This window comes from Eleutherodactylus coqui, chromosome 5, assembly GCF_035609145.1.
Source record: "Eleutherodactylus coqui strain aEleCoq1 chromosome 5, aEleCoq1.hap1, whole genome shotgun sequence".
Classification (NCBI taxonomy): Eukaryota; Metazoa; Chordata; class Amphibia; order Anura; family Eleutherodactylidae; genus Eleutherodactylus; species Eleutherodactylus coqui.
In genome coordinates, this window is record NC_089841.1 from 31742644 (window position 1) to 31755507 (window position 12864).

Below are 12864 nucleotides of genomic sequence, written 5' to 3' on the forward strand. Positions count from 1 at the left end.
CCGCAAGGCACAGATCACACAGCAAGCTGCAACAAAACACAGATAGCAGGTCACACAGCAAACTTCAACAGACAAGGATTCATGACTGCTTTCCCTGAACACCATACAGAGACTGACCAGGAGCTGGGTTTATATGTGAGCACAGACCCAGGAGATTGGCTAGCAGGAAGTACAACACCCAGCCAGCTCAATCAATTAACCCTGTGAGGGCTGTGCTGCTGGGAAGCTTAGAACTACTGATCCCAGCAGCACACGTAACAGTGATCACTCAAAACTGTCTCTCCAACTGCCGTTTGAGCGATCATCTTTGCATGTAAATGGGCCTTAAGATAGATCTTAATTTGCGTCCCTGATTCTGTCTGGCCAACATCTGAGAGGAATTTTGTGGGATTTTTCCAGTATTTGTATCTGATTCAATAGCTTGTTGATTTCGGCCTGTTTGCTTTTTTATGTTGAGTATTTAGTTTTCTGAGGACCCCCACTAATAAATGTCTTACGGGCATTCCACAAGTAGAAGACATTCATTTGGGGGCTAGAATCGATTTCAAAATATTCTTTCGAAGCTGCACTTATCAGGGATTTGCTCCCAACATTAGTTTTAAGTATATTGGGGAATGGTCCGACCAGCTAGCTGTACCGATCTTTGAGGAGTGGACCGAAGGAAGTGTCCATCTATCCACTAAGAAGAGGTCGATGCATGAAAATGACTTGTGACGAGGTGAGAAGGAGGTAAATTCTTTAGTGGAGGAATTGAGACATCTGAAGGTGTTGTATAGTGGCTCTTTATATAGGCGGGGAGCAATATAGGAGAGGCTCTATGCTTGTCGGTGGAGTCAAGCATTCTATCTGGGGTAATATTAGTGTCTCCACACACAACCAGATTTCATATTTGTAGCTCCTTTATTTTCTTAATAGTTTTATTCAGGAAGGAGATCTGGGCACTATTTGGGGCACATATGTTCACAATAGTGATGGGCGTTTGTTTTAGAATGCCCCTGAGGATGAGGGATCTTCCTCTGGTATTTTAGACTTGGTTCTGCAGTACAAATTTAAGGCCAGCTTCAAATGTTATTAAAACTCCAGCTTGCCGCACACCATGTATATGAGAGTGTGGGTATTGCTGGGAACTTTGGGGCATTCAGCTGCAGGAAAATGTGTCTCTTGTAGGCAAACAACATCCACCCCCACGGCCCTCGTGTCCCTCCAGACAAGGCCCTCCTATACACAGATTAACACAGCAGATCTTTCGCAGTTCAGTTTTGTGGCCAACAGGTTTGGATGCAAATACAAATTTGAAGGGAAAAACAGATAACCAAGACGTACAGTGAAGCAGGACTTAACCCCTTAGCGACGGCCCCATTGCCTTTTTACGTCATGGTTTAGTGGGCTTTAATCCTCAGGGCCATAAAAACACATTCGCTCTGAGGATTAAACCCACAGGGGCTGTGGACGTGACAGATCCATGCTGACAGCTCTCGGAGGTAGCTGACAACCTGGAGCTGTCATATGGGGCCGGCATATCCAACCCCCAGTCACACGATTGCCGCTATCCAATGGATAGAGGCATGAATGTAAATGAAAAGTGAAAAAAGGACCTGCCACCGTGTTTTGCGCATGCGCGCCAAAGGAGATATTGCAACGCATGCAAAGAAGACCGGATCATCGCGACTTGAAATCTTCTGGTTCCTGGCTACCAAAAGGTATCCGAGAGGGTGGAGATGTCACCAAGGACTGCGGTGATCTGTCCTCGGGAGCGTGATCGCTATTATCCAATGGAAAATGGCGAACACGGCAAAGTTAAAAAAAGTTAAATGGAGTTAAAGTTGCAGCTCATACCCGTGAGGGGAGATGAAATTACGTACCTAAGACCCAAAATGGCGAACGCATGCGCAAAAGCCACAAATTGCCAGGGTAATTTAAAATCTCCCTGCTACTGGCTATGAAATGTAGCTGAGAGCTTGGGAATTTTACTCAGGGCTGCAGTATGCGGTCCCTGGTCACTCGATCACTGTTATCCAATGAATAACGGCAATTACATAAAAGTAGAAAAAAGTAAGTTTCACCTCCTGTCACAGATCCGATCTGTGAGGGGGGGGGGGGGGTAAAATTACTTAGCTAAGGCCTCCAATGATGTCCCTGTGGAGATCTTTATTCACGGACCTTTTCCCAACTTCAGCACATACGCCTGTTGGCAAAATGGTGCATGTAAGCGCAGAAGCTGGGGAGGGCCTGGGTAATTTAAAATCTCCTTGCTCCTGGCTACTAAAGGTAGCCGAGAGCCTGAAGCAGTGACCAAGGGCTGCAGTGAGCGGTCCCCGGTCATGTGACTGCCGTTATCCAACAAATAATGGCGATCGCGTAAAAGTTAAAAACAATTGGTTTAATGTTCTTTCGGTTTTAGCCCTGTTGTGCATACAGAGGTAAGATTAGGGCTACAATGAGTATGTTTCTGAACACGGGACAAACTGTGGTATCCATTTTGGGGTGAAATTCTTCATTTATGTGTATGTTGTACAAAAAAAAACCAGTTTTTAAAATGACACAATAGCGGGATTTGTATCACTAAAAACCCTGAGCTCCTATATGATAAAAACTTTGCCGCACTCTTAAAAGAAATTACAGCATTTTTACGAATATATGATTTACCCTTTCTCTGCTGGTTCGGTCAGAAAAACTTGATTCAAATGTACATTGTACCAAAACTTTTTATATAAACTACAAATAATAATGGTTTTCCTTCCAAACTCCTTCTTCAAATGTATCAAATCAATTTTCTCCAAATCTATCTGGAATCACCTTGACTATCTCAAAAACTCTTGGTTCAGAGAAGGTAGATTGGTGGCATCAACCTTCCTGACATGTCGTAACTAGAGATGAGCGAGCACCAAAATGCTCGGGTGCTCGTTGCTCGAGTCAAGCTTTTTGTAATGCTCGAGAGCTCGTTTCAAGTAATGAACCCCATTGAAATCAATGGGAGACTCGAGCATTTTTCAAGGTGACCCATGCTCCGCATAGGGGACGTTGTGTGAATCACCTGAAAACATCAGAAAGTGATGGAAACACCACAGAAACAGATAGGGAACAGCAGGGGCAGCATGCAACGATGCATCTGAGGCTCCCATGTGGCACTATTAAGCCAAATTGTGGACAAGAGCCTGGTGGTCACCCCCTTAACAATTTACTTGGGCCAGACCATAATCAGCAAGGCACACGCGCTGGCACATCTTAGCTAAGCACCAGGTGCAATCAAGGCCAATCACCGCTTGTGGATGACACCGCTGCCTCTTCTCATGTGTTACATGCTGACATTGCAGTCCAATCCCCCGCATGAGCCTGCGTCCACAGCGTACTGAAAATTTTTCCCAGCATAGCGTCCAGCTGTCCCCATCACAGACGGAGAGAGGTGCACCCCTTCGCCTACTTCACCGACTGGAGCTCCGCGACACCGTAGGTCGGTCCTTCCGGCTCCTGACGTCCGACGGACCGATGACGCCCTCGCGTGGATTGGCACGCAAAAGAGAAGCGGCCCTCTCCTATCATCCCAGGGGTTCGGGTCAACCCGCCTTTGTTCAGGAGTACTGACGAAGAGCTGACGGTCTTTGGTCTATTTTCTCAAAGCACCGAGAAGGAGTGGGGACGCGCACACTGGAGTCAACGCACCGCAGCGACCCTTCTGCCGCCTCCCTTAGGACAGAGCCACAGAGTCCCCCGAGTCCCCACTCTGCTTGTCCACCCGCGGTAGCTAGCTGGCGGCCATCCGACCCGGGCACGCCTTCCGAGCGGCCAGGCGCACAACGACGCCTCTGCCAGTTGAGGAAGCGTGCAAAGAGGAAAAAAAAAAAATCTCTCCCCGAGGGGCTTGTTAACCAGTGACCCAGGGAAGGACAGCATGAACCGTGAAGAAATTAGTGTCCAAAGATGGTTACCGCGCTGGGATACGCTTCCGTACGCCGTGTGGCCCTTTTAAAATAGTGTTTCATAGCTGACAAATCGCAGACAAATTAATGTATGATTCTAAGTGCCATCCCATGCTACCTCCGTCGCAGCATTTCATTAGCCACAGACGCTCGTGCCTGCGTCCTGGGAGGGGGATTGCATCTCCGTGCCAGGATGTGACACTGGGGAAGAGGCAGTGGTGTGACCCGTAGGCAGTAAAAGGCCTTCGTTCCACCTCGTGGGGTGGTTAGCCATCATATGCCTGCGCATGCTGGTGGTGGTCAGGCTGGTAGTGGTGGCTCCCCTGCTGATCTTGGTGTGGCACAGGTTGCACACCATTGTTTGTCGGTCATCCGCGCTCATAATAATAAACCTCCAGACCTTCAAACACCTAGCCCTCAGCACGGAGGCTTGCCGCAACGAGGTGCTGTGGGGAACAGTTGGGGGATTATTTGCTGTGGCCCTGCTTCTCCCTCTGGCCACCCCACTGCCTCTTCCAACCTGTTCTGGTGCTGCACTTGCCTTCCCCTCTGAAGCCCTGTCTTCAGTAGGCTTAGCAACCTAGGTGGGGTCAGTCACCTCATCATCCACCAGCTTTTCCTCTGAATCCTCAGTCTGCTCCTCTCTCAGACTTACTGCCCTAACAACCTCACTGACAGACAACTGTGTCTGATCATCATCATCCATAAATAGCTCTTGAGACACTACTTGGAAGTCCCCAGCCTCATCACCCTGAGTCTGTGAAAGGTCCAAATTTTGGGCATCGGTTACAACAAAATCCTCAAGTGGCTGATGAATTGTTTTTTCCAACTCAGGGCAGGGACCCGAGAACAGTTCCTGGGTGTATGCCTGTTCTGAATCTTTGCTTTTCCTGGAGTGACCAGGCTGGGAGGAAGGAGAAGCAGCCGGAGAATTCAGAGGTGCAGTCCCTTGGCTGGCATGGGTAGACTGCATGGAAGACTGGGTGGTGGATAAATGACTGGACGCGTTATACCTGATCGCACTGTTGTGCTTTTAATAATGGTCTACCACGCGGACCTGCAAAATGTTAGATGGAGCTAGGGAGCGGAGATACGCGGCACTCTACTAATCCCTCAGGAGCAGGCACTGTTTCACGCCGCCCAGGACCTCGGCCTCTGCCAACACCCTCATTTGGATGCCCACGTCCACATCCTCGACCTTTACCCCTAGTCTTCATCATGTTGAATTATGCACTTGGTCAAAATGCTAAGCAAACTGCGAGGTATTTTGCTTACACTTATAACCCAAAATATACACAATAAAGTGTATGCTGTTGTTAGATAGTGTAGATTGACAGCACCCAGACCGGGTTATATACTGTACACTATCAGCAGGCCCAAAACAAATGTAAAGTGTGTATACTGTTGTTAGATAGCGGAGATTGACATCACAAAGTCACTGTTATATACTGTACACTATCAACAGGCCCAAAACAAATTAGTAGGCAAAAAAACTAAAAAAATGAAAAATGATAGCTGTTTTGTTACTTCACCACTAGCAGTATACTGCATAAAACTGGTAACAGTATGCAGTATACAGCCGGGATGCTTGAGAAGAAATTGTGCGCACTACCGGTCCCTGCCAGCAAAAATGGTGAAGCACACAATGAGAGGAGTAGTAGGCCTATAAAGGACTGTTGGGTTCTTGGAACAAGGATCTCTGCCTAACCGCAACCTCTACCCTACACTATTGCTTTCCTTATTGCAGCAGCTCTATGGCTAAGCTCATGCAGCGGGCGTGTGATGCGAGAGTTTTAATACTCAGAGGTCACCTGTTCAGCCCAGCCAGTCACTACTATAGATGTGCACAGGGTTGGCACGTCACAGCAGGAAGTGGTAAAGCCTTCCCTGCATGTTTATTGGCTAAAAAATGGTGCTAAACATGCGGTGACGGGAGATGAAATTTTCTCGAGCACCACGTGGTGCTCGCTCGAGTAACGATCACCTTCGAGAATGCTCGCTCATCTCTAGTCGCAACATTACAAAGCAATCTAATTAAACAGTTGGCTGGAACTGATAAAACCCTCCAAAAACGTAATAGTAAGCTCTCTAGCAGGTGCACCCTATGGAACAACCTTGTCAAGGGACCTTTGGCTCCCTTCACGTAAAATTTACAAAAAGTCTTTGTGCGATCTTCTCTTGAGAGGAGCCTGTGAGGTCTGGGACTCTCTACAAGGGCAGCTAGCTCCCCATCCATCTCCAATAGCACCACTAACTCTCATTACTGATTACCTGGAAGCAGAACTAGACAGTCACACAAAACAGATATGTTCTATTCTTGACAAGCTTACTATTGTAGATCTGTGGTCTCAACGAAACCTTAACTGCTCATTGCTCACTGTAAAATTATTATTATAGACATCATTCCCCCCCTCCCCCACCTAGCTACGAATTAACCATATAACCAAAACTTTAGACAAGTTCAACAAAACTTTTCTATCCCTCACCTGCTAACCAGACTGGAGCGAATTGCTGTGGCTCAGTGTAGCCATAGTAGGAAACTCCTCAAAAAAAGGTTTATTGCTCACCAAGACACAACTAGGCCTGCGTATATCAGATCCTGGGAAATAGAGCTTAGGATAAAACTGTCAAAGAGGTGAAATCAATGGCTTTTTGCTTACAAACTATCAAACACAAACCTATGCTGGCATTGTAATGAACATGCAGGCTCCCTGGTGCATATTTGGTGGTTCTGCCCACTGATGGGGTCTTATTGAAATCAAATAAAAGCTATAATATGTGATGTAGTTAGCACCTCATTTAAACTTCTCCCACACCTTATACACACCTTATATCAACAGCAAAATCTTTTAATATCCCTAGCGTGGCTCCAACCCCAAGCACCTACTACCACTTAATGGTTGGCAAAAGTTAACGACATACATAGTTTTGAGGAGTTGACGAGTTGGTCAAGTAGGACCCATGGGAAATTTAGGAATATATGGGAGCTTTGGCTAAGTGTTTTCCTCTCCTCTTAAAACAAGGTCAAAATGGAGTCGGATCATAGTCATTCTTCTGACAAATGGACCTTATATACTCTCTGTAACCCTGCTTACTTAAAAGGTAGTAGGTAGTGCCACCCAAGGTGACATATTCTCAGTCATAAGATGTCCTTGGATTCAAGTAAAATCCCCCCTACCTCCTCCCCTCCCTCTTTTTTTTCCCTCCTTCCCCCACCTTCCTGCCTTACACCCTTCCTACCCTGCTCCCAAACCCTTATAATGTTAAAAATGTATTTTGTAATTTTTCAGTCAAGTTGTTATGCAGGTAAACAATTGCAATCAGATAAATGTTGATTTCCTGTATGCTTGTTTCTTGATATACGAAAAAAATGACACAATTGCCAAAAAAATGAAAATCTTAATTTTTTTCTTTCTGCTTTGCTTTGTTTAATTCAAAAGCTGTGGCGTCGAAATACGCAGTACAACCCTAGATTAATTTGTTATGGGGTCTAGTTTTCCAAAAGGAGTTATATAGGGGGTTTCTTCATCATTTTTGCTGCTCAAGGGCTCTACAAGTGGGCAATGGGGCCTAAATCACCTTCAAGCAAAATGCCTGTTCTGAAAGATGCTGGATGCTTCTTTCGGTTGGGGCCCTGTTGTGTATCCAAACATAAGACTAGGGCCACAATATGAACAAATGAGAAACGGGTATCTATTTCGGGGCTTAAATCCTCATTTTCAAGTGCACTATAGGAAAAAATATGTCTGGAAAATGACATATTTGCAAAAATATGAAATTTAATTTTTTCTTCTCTAAATTGCATTAACTGCTGAAAGAAACTGTAGGGTCAACATGACCCCCCTCAGTAAATATATTTAGGTGTGGAGTTTTTAAAATGGGGTCATGTGTGGGGGTATCTATCATTCTGATGCCTATGAGTCTTTGCAATCTTGGCTTGGTGCAGGAAAACAAAGTTCCTCAAAATGTTCATAATTGGAGAACATTTTTTTTTTTCATTTTAAGTTGCATAAGGTTTTAGAACTATTTGTGTCTATTTCTTCATCGCTAATTCCAAATCTGAAATCCAATTTTTTTTTTTTTTTTTGTACAAGCTTTAGTTTTCATGCAATTTTAATTTATTTTTGTTACAGTTAATGGCAGTCATTGGTTTTTAAATTGGAGTTAAAGGCAACGACGCTTAGATTGAACATAACGACAAGGTAATTAATGTTTTACGAACATCACTTTTACATAATTATAGTTACTTTTAAATGTAAAAAAATTATCTGATAAAAACACCCTTTTTTAAAATTTTTAAAAATTGAATCAAGGCTTCTTTGAGTAAGAATAGTCTTGACACCTTCTGTTATATATGTGGCTGCTACACATCTCAACATCAAAGGCACAATATTTCATCATTTGTGGCACATGTATATATTTCCAATTTTCAAGTTCCCCTTGGCGATCAAGACAAGAATTGGGCTCCTCATATTGGGTGTCATAATTGTGAGAAAATGCTTCGTGACTGCACAAAAAAAAAAATGGCATGCCTTTTGGTATTGCCATGGTGTTGTGTGAACCCAAGAATCACAGCAGTGACTATTATTTCTGCCTGACCAATAAAAAGGGCATTGGCAAGAAAGACGGCATATGATCACGTATCCTATATATACCTTCAGCAATACGATCTATCCCACACTCTGAGACACTCCCGTTTACAGTTTTCAATGGTTTTGTCTCTACTATGGATGAAGAAAGTGAACATGGTGATCAGGAAATGGTTGTAGAATCTGAAGGATCTGCTGAGGGATTTACCCCTCAGCAGTTTAGCCAACCGGAATCGAATGACTTAGTAAGGAATTGGGCCTATCAAAGAAAGCAGCTGAGTTATTAAGAAAAGAATGTACTTCACCGGTCAGCTAAAGTATCCCATTTCAGGAAGCGTTGGCTTCTTTTCCGAAGACAAACACTTTGATATCAGTAGTCCTCTCAGCAAGTTAATTGTTGCAACTTACAGTCCAACAGAATGGTGGCTATTTCTTGATCGCTCTAAACAGAGTCTAAAATGCGTTCTCTTACACAACAGGAATGTTTATGCAGCAGTTCCAATTGGTCATTCAGTTCATCTGCGAGAAGATTATAATGACATAAAAATTTACCTCGATTTACGGAAGTATCAGAAGCATAACTGGATAATTTGTGTGGATCGTAAAATGGTAAATTTCCTCCTTGGACAACAGAGAGGTTTCACAAAGTAGCTTTCTGTGTTTGTGGGACTGCCGAGCTCGGGAGAAACACTACACACAGAAAGAATGGCCAGAACATGAAGCTCTGGACGTAGTGATGCCAAATATTGTGAATGAACCTACAGTTAGTCGAGACAGGATCTTTTTTTCGCATCCGCTTCACATCAAACTTGGCTTAATAAAGCAGTGTGTTAAGGCTTTGAATAGAAAAAGTGAGTGCTTTCAGCATATTGTTTCTGATTTTCCTGCCTTGTCTTTCAAGAAGATAAAAGCAGGTGTGTTCGTTGGACCTCAAATTTGAACTCTCATACGTGACAAAGAATTTGCCAGGAAGATGAATAAGGAGGAGAAAGCAGCATGGCTGCCTTTTGTGGCAGTAATAAAGAACTTCTTTGGAAACAAAAAAGCAGAAAACTATGAACTTCTGGTTCAAAATATGCTGTTGGCTATCCGCGACATTGGATGTAACATGTAACCTTGATGAGCAGGGAGAACACTTTCATCAAGATCTGAAGATGATGGAAGAGCGTTATCAGGGGCGATGGGATAGGAATATGATGCCAGACTACTGCTGGAGCATCAACAAGATTGCCCTCAGCAAGTACACAAGTGCAAATTAATGTCTGAATAGAATCTAAATGAGTTTTGTGCAAATGTTATGCTTCAAATAAGTTTTTAATTTGTTCTATTTCAAAATTGTAGATAAATTCTGATGCAATCATATGTTTAAGTGTATTAATTATTATATTCTCACCAGGATGATGCGCAAGAAGAACTTCTACTTCATTACGTTAAACTAAACGTTGAAAATTTTACATTAAGATGAAAACCTAAAATCTTGAATTGCAAAAAAACCTGTAGCTTACAGAGAAAAACTAATTTCAGATTTGAGATCAGCATACTCAAGTTAAGGAAGAACAAGTGTTTTTATGGATGCAACAAAAATTTTGTTCACCAGTGAATCAATGTTAAATTTGAACATCTCCTAAATGGTTAAAAAAACCAAAAGTTTTTCAAATGTGCATCCAGAATAAAGTAAACAGATGGGAATATATATTATCAAAAATTTGTACAGTATGTTTGAACGTATTTGAGATATTTCAGTTGGAAGTGTGAAAAAATAAAGATTTTTTTTCAAAATTTTCCCAATTTTGGCACTTTTAATAAATATACACAAATTCCATTGGTCTATTTTTACCACCTAAATGAAGTAAGATATGTGGCGAACAAACAATGTTAGAATCCCTTGGATATGCAAAACCTTTTTGGAGTTATTCTATGTTAAAATGACACATGTCAGATTTCCAAAATTTAGTTCCGTCACTAAAGAGCAAAGAGGCTTTGTCACTAAGGGGTTAATACCTGTATTTCTTTTGGCGGTACAAATAAAGAGTTCGCCTGATGGTGATTGGCCTTCATTCATGTAAGCATCAGGTAATGTTCCAGTATTGTGTAAGGGAATATGTTCTGCTTAAGATGTGACATCTGGGAGGAGCTTTTCATGTCGAAGCGGCTTGTGACCAGGATTTAGCAATTTCTCTGGACTTTGTTGCATTGGCAGATCGTAGTGCTGATGTGATGGAGGAAAATACTCTCCTCACTTGAATAGTGGCTTGGGATAAATCTGCAAACATTTGGATGTCCGAGTAAGGACTGGGCAGGGCTTTGGACCTTTGGGCGGCAAACATCAGGGCTTCCTTTTAAGTAGGAAAAAAATGGATCCTTGCTATAACCTCTCTAGGGTACTTTTCTGAAAGAAATTTTGGTTTGGGCAGTCTTTGCGCTCTATCTATGATCAATTCCTGCACTGGGGTGTTGGGCAGAATTAAGCTCAGAAACTTGCAAAGGAAGTCCCTTAATTAGTTTGATTTATACTTTCAGGGACTCCACAAAATGTTATATTATTTTGTCTATTTCTGTCCTCAAGAACAGCTAGTTTACTTCTGATAGATGACACTTCTTCCTCGAGAGCATAATGGGCGTCTATGAGACTATTGTGGGATGAGGTTATTTCCTCCATGTTATTTTCCACGTGATCCGCATGCTCTCCCAATTCTTGTAAAGTGGAGTTGAAAATGGAGGACATGTGGATGAAATCATTCTATATAGAGCCTCTCCGTGCCATTACCATATGTTTAATAAAATCTTCAGTAGCTGGCTGGTTAGTGGAGGGGAGGTCTGCATTGGGGTTTCCTATTTGTAGTAAAGCTGGTTTGCGGATAAAAAGAAGAGGACAACCTGGGCTCGTTGTGGGTGAAGAGGCTGCAGCATGCAAATACTTGTGTTCAGGCGCCATCTAGTTTGCCTGATCAGGGCTGACACGTGTTTTTTTACTAGTGGCACTTATCCCTGCTTCCTGCTGACTCCACTCTCGTGTCTGCAGGGAGCCAGTGGTGCTTGCTGTGCTTGTAATTGTAGCAGATTTGGTGTTGTGAGTGGAATCAACTATTAGTTTCTCTTCTGCTGCTGAGCTGTGAAGAAATCTTTGGCCCGCTGTGGAGGGAGCTTGGATGTTTTCTCTTGGTCATGCTGAGTGAGGAGAGTGGTTTTAGAGCTCAACAATCGTACCTGCACTGCTCTGTAGTTGCTTTGAAGGCACTCACAGAGGGGAGCTCACTGATGTGCGTCCAACCTGGTCTTCATTCAGGCCACGCACCCCTTCCTTTCAAAATTCATGACATTGCTATGTGGGCCTTCTTTTGTCTTCAGTGATGCCTGTGTGCTACTATTGACCCCTATACCACTGTACAGAATTTTGACAATTTTTTTGTAGGAGCACTGTGTTCCCCAATTGTGTGACTGTTTTCCTATGCAATTTGGGAGCCATTGGCTGCATTAGAGAGCTTTTGGAGGGCCAATTGGTGAACCCGATTTTTTACTCCCATTGACTCTTAAGGGAGCCAGAATTGACTGTCCTGATTTACAATGATTTTGTTAAATCAACCCAATACCGACATGAATGGATTATTCCTCTAACCGCTCATCACTAGTAACTATTGGTTACAATTTGAGAGAGAGGACTGATATAAGTTGTCACTCGATACTTGGATAGATACCTCTCCCCCTTCCGGGGCTAATATTCAGCAGGCATTTAGGGAATTTCATATATAGTGTGATTCTCCGCCCCCTACATCTGACAGGCAAAAACAGAATTTTAGACTTAATTAAAGAAGAATTTGTGTTCTCCAGAACTTCACATTAAGGTACAAAGGGGTGTCAATTGAAGGTTTCTGTTTGGATCACCTTCATCCGGGCAGCTATCCCATTTTTTGTTAGGAAGTGCTCAATCATAGGGTCAGAGTAGGGATAGTCTGACTCCTTTTTTATTTTATGTACAATATATACAGTGTCTTGGGACATTTTTAATTGTTATATTAAAAGTTGAGTTTTAATAGTAGGCTTTCTTGGAAAACTTGTTTTTTCATTGACAGACATTCCAATTTGCCTGACAACTTTTCCCATTTTTTTGTACATGCTTTTATACAGGAATAGACATAAAATATGAGAGTTTTGGGGAGTGTAAAAAATAATACTACCCCAACTAATCTAAAGCCAAGCATTGCACAGCTGTTAGTGATGGAAATGCTGCCCTTTAGCCTATTGATGCCTACTGCAAAGTGATGCTCTGTGCTAACCCAGAGTACCAGATGCCCAGCTGTCATTTCTTTGCCCTGGACCTTTATGTAAGTGATAGCATTCTGCAAAGCTAGGGACACGTT

The 12864-nt window shown here is 43.0% G+C and overlaps 1 protein-coding gene across 2 annotated transcripts in view; it reads left to right on the plus strand.

Moving 5' to 3' along the window:
* LOC136629148 (oocyte zinc finger protein XlCOF6-like) overlaps positions 1 to 12864 on the plus strand; it is a 331535-nt gene that overhangs the window by 4903 nt on the left and 313768 nt on the right. For both annotated transcript variants that reach the window (XM_066605300.1, XM_066605299.1), the window contains exon 2: positions 8051 to 8119. The gene's annotated coding sequence lies outside the window, so the exon portion shown is untranslated. The remainder of the gene's footprint in view (positions 1 to 8050; positions 8120 to 12864) is intronic.